The sequence below is a fragment of the Ursus maritimus genome, unplaced genomic scaffold, assembly GCF_017311325.1.
Source record: "Ursus maritimus isolate PB19 unplaced genomic scaffold, ASM1731132v1 scaffold_32, whole genome shotgun sequence".
In the NCBI taxonomy this organism is placed as follows: Eukaryota; Metazoa; Chordata; class Mammalia; order Carnivora; family Ursidae; genus Ursus; species Ursus maritimus.
The window spans coordinates 22,916,931-22,924,313 of record NW_024425786.1 but is presented as its reverse complement, the minus strand read 5'-3'; the positions used below and the strand labels follow the sequence as shown (position 1 = coordinate 22,924,313).

The 7,383-nt window shown below is 56.9% G+C and overlaps 1 long non-coding RNA gene across 1 annotated transcript; it reads left to right on the top strand.

Annotated features, from left to right (window-relative positions):
• The first annotated feature begins 5,353 nt into the window (after window positions 1-5,353).
• Window positions 5,354-7,179, top strand: LOC121099830. Its single transcript, XR_005831571.1, has 3 exons — window positions 5,354-5,487; window positions 6,121-6,195; window positions 6,839-7,179. It is a non-coding gene; the product is annotated as an uncharacterized LOC121099830 (long non-coding RNA).
• Window positions 7,180-7,383: the final 204 nt, after the last annotated feature.

The following is a 7,383-nucleotide window of genomic DNA, read 5'->3' as shown; positions in this document are numbered from 1 at the left end:
CCTAGAAGTAATCAAAGCCAAGTCATTTTAAAAAAAAAAAGGCTTTCCTTTGGTTGAGGTTCACCTCACTTGATTTGTGTATTGAAAACGAGCCAGCACATTCACTTTTGAACCCATCGTTACAGAATGAGTTCCTCCACAATCCGTCCTCCTGGTGTCCACACCCTTGAGCAGTGCCCTCCCTCCACGTTGTACCAGGGCTGGTCTTGGTGACCAATAAGGTATGGATGAGCTGCTGGAGCATCGTTTCTGAGATCGGGGTGGGGGAGACCGTGCGGCGTCAGTCCGGGTCACCTCCCTGTCTTAGATCATTTGCTCTGGGGCAGGCCAGCTGTCCTGCTATGGGCAGCCCGGCGGAGGCCCGGGTGGGGAGGACTGCCCCCTCCCACCAGCGGCCACAAGGAGCTGCAGCCCCCTACCGATGGCCACGTGGGTGAGCTTGCAAGTGGGTCCTCTAGCCCCATCAGGCCTGCAGAAAACAGAGCCCAGGCTGACACCTGACTTCAACCTCACGAGACACCGTGAGTCAGGACCACCCAGCGAAGCCCCTTCTCCATCCCTGACCCTCAGAGACGGAGCTCATAAGGGCTGCTTGAAGCCACCAATGTGGAGGGTCATCTGCTATGCAGCAGTAGATAACACATTCATCCTCTGACCCCGTCCCCCCGCCTGGTCCCACCCAAACAACCGAAATGGAATCCTGATAGAGTGTGGGCCGTCCTCCTGGTCCAGCACTGCTGACTGGACCAGGGGAGCCACTGATGCAGCCTGACTCCTTCTAGAAATTCTTTTATTTTTTATTTCTCTCTTCTCCCCCCACCCCCACTTCTCTTCTTCTTTCTGCAGGAGGAGAGATTGCAGACGGCTCTGAGTGCGCTGGAATAGTAAGTAAGCGCTGGGGGTGGGCTGCCTAGCCGGTCTATAGAGAGCCAGCACTGAAGTCAGAGAGAAGCCAGGGACGGAGGGAGACCCGGGCGTGTGGGGGACACATGCTGCCCTGGGACCTGGCAGGTTCGGTGTCTCCCACTTGTGCTCCTGGCAGCCGAATGGCGGGGAATTCCTCTGGCCCTTGAGATGATCCCCCTTGTGATTTGAGCTGCTTTGAGTTTCTGCTTTTCCAATCATATCATCTTACATCAATCATCTTTGTTGGCGGCATTTTTGGACGGACGTAAAATGTTCCGCTGAGCGAACCGGTCTCAGTTGGTATCACCACTGGCCTCTGCTTGGACATCTAGGTGATTTCCAGTTTCCTTCTGTTATAAATAATGCCGTGACGAACATCTTCGGCACTTGAAGCCTTTTTCACATCTTCAATGTTATCTTCAAGAGGTGTTCCCAGAAGCGGGGATGACTGGGCCAAAAGATACGAGCCTCTTTAAGCAACAAAAACATCCCGTGAAATGTCCTTCCGGAAAAACAGCCCTGAGTCCCACAGCAGTAGGGGACATTGTTCATCTCTCCTCCGTCCCCAGCCCCGGGTTTCCCTCCCTGAGGCGGCATGCACCTGCGGGCCTGGGACCGGGCACCTGCTGGGGGGCGTGTCCATGCATCCCGCCGTGGAGTGGCTGCTGTGTTGTGCCAGCACCTCTAGGGGCTGTACAAGTCAGGGAAGATCTATGTCGTTCTCTGATTTCAAATGAAGTAGATTCTAAACAACACTTAAAGATACATTAATAATGGTGTTGGTGTATCATTCATCTTGGGGAAGTGACAGATGTTTCCCTCAACAAAATGCTGAAGTGGGTTAGGGAGTTAGGAGATTGATTGGTTTCCGTCAAGGGGCTCATTACCTCTGGCTTTATCGACCTCCTAACTGGCCCCCTGCCTCCAGCCAGCTCCCGCGGCCCCCGCCCTGGCCCAATCGGTCCCCCACCCCGAGGTCGAGTTAACCCTGCTGACGTGGTTCGGGGACGCGGGATGCGTGAGGGGCTTGGGGTCAGGTGCCCGGGGTTCTCGTCTCGGTTCTGTCACTGAGCTCCCCATCTGCTTCTGTTTCCCCCTTTCCTCAGACCTGTACTCCGATTTTCCTTGGCAGTCCCCACCTGCCCCTTTCTCAGTCCTGGGGTGTCATGTCAGGCTGACACTCGTCAGACCCCCCCCACAGACCCCACTTCAGAGGTAGGCATACTATACCCAGGCTTGGCCATTGAGAGTTCAGCAGACCTCTCAATAATTGGTTCAAGGGGCAGCACGGAGTCTGAAGTGGAGCCAACCATTTTCTGAGGCCTGGATCCAACTGTACCTGAAGTTCGCTCTTCAGCATCTTGGTTATGTGAGCCAAATCTCTCTTCCTCCGCGCCTTCCCCTCCCCCTCCTCCTCTTCCTCCTCCTCCTTCTTCTTCCTTTTCTTCTTCTCCATCTTCTTCTTCCTCCTCTTCCTCTCCTCCTCCCCCTCCTCCTCCTTCAAGTCCATCTGAATTGAGTGCTTGCTACTTATAGACAAAAGAGCTGAGACTGATACACCGTGTGACCTTGAATACATCCTTTTCCTTTGGTGGTCTCAGTTGCTCCAGCTGGGAAATGAAAGAGTTGGATTCTTTGAGGTTCTCCCCAAGCCTGGGAGGTTCAAGTTCCCCATCTGAGTTGTGGCGACCCACACATTGGGAGGGTGACAGGTGGCAGGGCTGGCTCACGTGGAGAGTCATCTGCTGTGCAACCCCGGTGGGCACATTCTCCCCAGACCCCCCAAGGGCTGCACTGGGGCATGGCAGTGGCAGAGCGCTCCCCCGGGGGTGGGGGGAAGGTCCAGGGGCATACTGGGGTTTCATGGAACATTGTGACCAACAGCGAGATGGGCTGCCCCTGCTCTGTGTCTCTCAATGACTCCCAAGTACCCTCAGAATTAAGTCCCATCCCCTTAGATGGGCAGAAGGCCAGGCTCCACGTAGGGCTTAATAAGTATTAGATGAACAATTCAATAAACAAATGCCCTTCATGACCAGGGTCTTGCCTAACGCCCCAGCCCTAAACTCAGACGCTCACCTTCTACCCTGCACACCTCCGCTCACTGCGTCCTTGAACACACCTCAATCCGGTACACACGGTTCCCTCTGCCTGGCCTCTCTTCGGGCCCCCCGGCTGGCAGACACACCCTCCTTCAACCCTCAGCTCAGCTCATTCGCTGATTCAGCCAATGTTTCCGGAGACCCCTTACCCTGCATGGGCAGTCTTCTAGGTGCTGGCATGGACCGGGTGAAGTCCCTGTTCTCATGGAGCCTGTTCCTGGGGGGCGGGGGGCAGCAAACACAGAGGATGTCAGTGGGTGAGAAAAGCTATGGAGAAGATTCCCCTGGCGGGGGAGAGTGGCTGGGAGACATGGTTGCTTTTGTGTTTAATAAACGGTGGCCCAGAAGCTACTTTGATCCGGTGACGTTTACACTGACACCTGAAGTAAATGAGGGAGTTCGTCATGCAGACCTGCTGGAAGGGTGATGCAGGTGGAGGGAACGGCAAGTCAAAGGTCCTGGGCGAGGAGGAAGCTCAGTATGTTTGCGAAATGGTGAGATGCCCCCTGTGCTGGAGTGAGGGGGTGACGGGGGTGGGCAGAGGTCAGAGGGTAACAGCAGAGGGGAGGGAGGGCAGCTGTGCAGGGTGGTGTAGGCCAGAGCGAGAGGGGGGCAGAGAGCAGGGAGAGGGGTGGGAGGCTCTGGCAAAACTCCAGGGTGATGGCAACGGGAGCAGTGGTCAGATCCGGGGTCTGTGTTGAGGGTGGAGGGGCGGGATCTGCCTGCAGGGGGCAGGAGATGGGTGTGGGGGTGACGAGGATGAGCGGGGGGGGGGGCCGCGGAAGGGTGTTGTGCACGGGCTGGGAGTCTGCAGACAGCAGGTGGGGGCAGGGCTGCCTGGTGGCTTGACTCAGTCACTGGACTCCTGCTGGACAGGGGGATGGACACGGGAATTGGAGCCATGGGGAGAGGTTGAGGCTGGAGGCGTGAGTTTGAGCAGAATGGTGGTTAGACCAGAGGCTGCGTGGATTGCTAGGGGAAGGGGCGAGGGTGTGGAGCGAGCAGAGTCCTGACTTTTGGAGGAGATGCCAGGACGCAGAAGGAAGGCTGGGGAGAGAGAGTCTGCCCCAGGAGTCAAGAGGAGAGAGACGTGTTCCCTGCGGGGGCTTGTCACATGAACTGAAGCCTGGGACTTGGTCTCTGGCCTCAGCGCCAGGCAGGTCGTTGATGACCTTGACGAGAGCGGTGGGGACAGTGGAGCAGGCTCCAGAGGGAAAGGGGCTGGAGGGATTGGCAACAGTGCCAGAGAAGGGCTGGGGTCAGAGGTCAGCAGTCAGCGTTCAGGGGTCAGGAACTGTGCCTTTGAGCAGAGCCTGAGTGGAAGGAGGGAGCTGTGGATGGGACGTTGCCGAGGAATGTTCTACCGGCATGCCGTGGCGGGGGGATGGGCAGAGCTTCGTGGGGGTGTGTGTGGTCTGGAGGGTGGCGGAAGCTTCTAGAGGACTTTGATTGCTTTATTTATTTAAAAAATTGCTCTCTGGCTCTCAGAGGGGGAACTTCAGGCGCCTTTGATTCTGAGCGTGGCCTGCTGAGCCCCTTCCTGCTGCCGCTCATCCCGGCCCCCCGCCCGCGGGTCCTGGCCTCTGTCCCCGCTGCCTCTGATCTTGGCCAGGCTGTGTGAGTGCGTGCATGCGTGGGCCCGGTTCGGCGCCCCAGTGCTGCGGAAGTTGGGGTGCAGTGGGCGTGTCCTGGGCAGAGCCCTGTGAGGGCCCTTTGTCCCGGGCCGGCCCTGCAGCCTGGTCAGGCCCTCATGGGCGGGCGGAACTGGCCTCTGATGCCGCCAGACAAAGGGTCTCTATGAGAGGCCAGGAAGTGGGGAGCTGGGATTTATCTTCCCTTCCAGTTTCGTGGGACCATCAGAGGGCCAAAGAGTGGGGAGCCTGGCGCTCTGGTGGACCTTTGTTACTATTATGTCATCGATATTGTTCTTACTGTTGGGGAGGCTGCCCTCCCTGTCATTGCTCACCCCTCCCTTCTCCTCCGGCCTCACCCCTCCAGGGCGCCGTCCCCGGGGGTGACTGGTGTGTCAGAGCACTCCCTCTGTGCCCAGGTAGGCGTCCTCTAGGTGCTTCCCTGGGGCTGCTCCCTCGCTGATCGCTGATCCCCGCGACAACCCTAGGCAGGCCAGACTATCCCCCCACTTCACAGATGAGCACGGAAGGCACAGCAGGGTTCAATGACAGGCCCAGGTTCGTGCTGTGTGCGAGGGGTGGGGCTGGGGTTTGGCACCAGGCTGGTCTGGCTTCCTGAGATCAGAGGAGCTGGTGACTTTTCACCTTTTCACCATCCGGAGGGGGAGGGGATTGTCTAAGTCACAGCCAGCTAGAGACAGAGCTGCGCATGGCACCTAGGGCTGTGCCATGGAGTGCGGGGCTCCTTGGTGTTACTTGTGTGACTTTGGGCAAGTCCCTTATGTCTTCAGAGGCTTCTGTCTCATTTTGGGGACAACTTCCTGGCATTGCTGTGCTGACTACCAGAGGTGAGGGACGCGTTTACTCGGTGGCCTGTGGCGCAGCATGAGGCTGCGAGGTGTGAGTGCCTTGCCTTCCCTTCCCTGCTCCCAGGTGCCATTGTTCACCACAGCTTAGAAGGTGACATGACAAGACACTTACCTCAATAGCGGCCTCTGGAACATCTCCTAAAACCGTGGCTTCTTATCAGGGTACCAACCTGAATCACCTGGGAAACTGTACAAAGACCCATGCCCTGAGTCCCACCCTGGATTCTGAACCAAGCTCCTATAGGCTGTTGTATCCAAAGGAGTGAATCCCTAATAGTGGAATGCCTGACTGTGATAGGTGGTAGAGGAGAGACTTGGTAGGTGGAAGTTGGGTGGGGGTGGGAGGGTCCTTCCCACATCCCCAGTGGATTCAGCCCACCCTGATGGAGAAGCAGCCCCCTTGTCTGGTGGGCCAGCAGATTGAGTCTGCTAAGCTTTGCACTTAATTAAAAGGGAAGGGAGTCAGTGGTCTGGGGCTCAGGAAGCTGCTGATCTGTCAGGAGTTGCTGTTCAATTTTCCCCAATCAAACCTCATTTTCAAACATCCTTTCCTGAGGGGAGGGCTTTCGAGTCTTTGTTTCTTCTCAGGTCTTTTCTCCCTTCTGATGACAGCTGACCTGTACGCGTGTGCTGTCCTGGGCTGAAGCCGCTCAGCATCTGACGTAATCCTCCCAGCACCACTATGTGGTAGGTACACTTGTTGAGCTCCTTTAATAGAACTCAGGGTTCTTAGACCACAAAACCACTTACCCAACGTCCTACAGCTGCTAACCGGTAGGTTAAGATTTTAAGAGAACACTCCTAACCCCTACTCAGTGCTGCTCTCTATCAGATGGGGATGCCAACCTGAACAGGCTGCGACCAACAGGAAGCTTGGTTAGAACTGTTGAAAGAACTCGGGGCTTACCATTCTCACAGATTAGAAATCTAGGGCTGGTACAGCAGCCCAGCAACACTGTCAGAGAACAGGCTCTCTCCACTCTATTGTCCCTAACTTGTGTTTTTTTTGCCCTTGTAGTTCCAAAGTGGCTGCCATACCTCCAGCACTCTAATATGCATTCCAGCCAGAAAGGCGGTGGAAAGGCCAAAGGTCTTCAATTTGGGAGACTTTGTCTTTTTATTTAGGAAGTGAAGCCCTTCTAGCAGACTCCTACCTAGATCTGGGCCAGGAGATGCCCCCAGCTACCCTTGGCTGGCAGGTAGTCAGGAAAATGAGACTTGAGCCTTCCAGCCTCTAGAGTTTCAGATGGCAATGGAGAGGTGGCCGGGAAAGGCGTTGGAGGCCACCCTGTGTTCCTGCTTGGCCTTCAGCTGTGGTCTTTCCATGCAGGTCTCTTCACCCGCTCAGCGTGCCCTGCAGAGGCTCACTTCTGACCCGGGGCGTGGAGGGACTACGTGGGTGCCTCTGCCATCTGAAGTCTGGGCCGTGACGGGAAGCACGGAGAGCTTCCATGTCAGGCCAGTTTGTTTTCTGGGCCTCCTGTTCCTCCTCTGTGAGACGGGGCCTTCAGCCACCTGCCTGGCAGGGGGGCCTGGAGGACTATAGGAGACAGCGTGTGCCAAGTGCCTGGGCCCTGGCGGCTGAGGGGTGGAGGCGGCCTGTGGCGTTCCTGGGGTTCCTCTGAGCAATTCCCCGACGTCATGCAGGCATCAGGTTCCACAGCAGGAAAATGGGGATGAGCTGGAAGGGTGAGGGCCTTTGGAGGTTCTTGTACCACGGGGAGGTGGCTGTTTTCAGAAGACATTTGAGGAGGGAGGTGGGACCGGGAGCTGGCCGAGGGGAGGGAGGCCCTGCAGAGGCCAGTGGAACTCCCGACATCTCCCTTCCAGGTCCCGCTATCTGCAGAGAGGGCCCCAGGGACCCATCAGATGGTC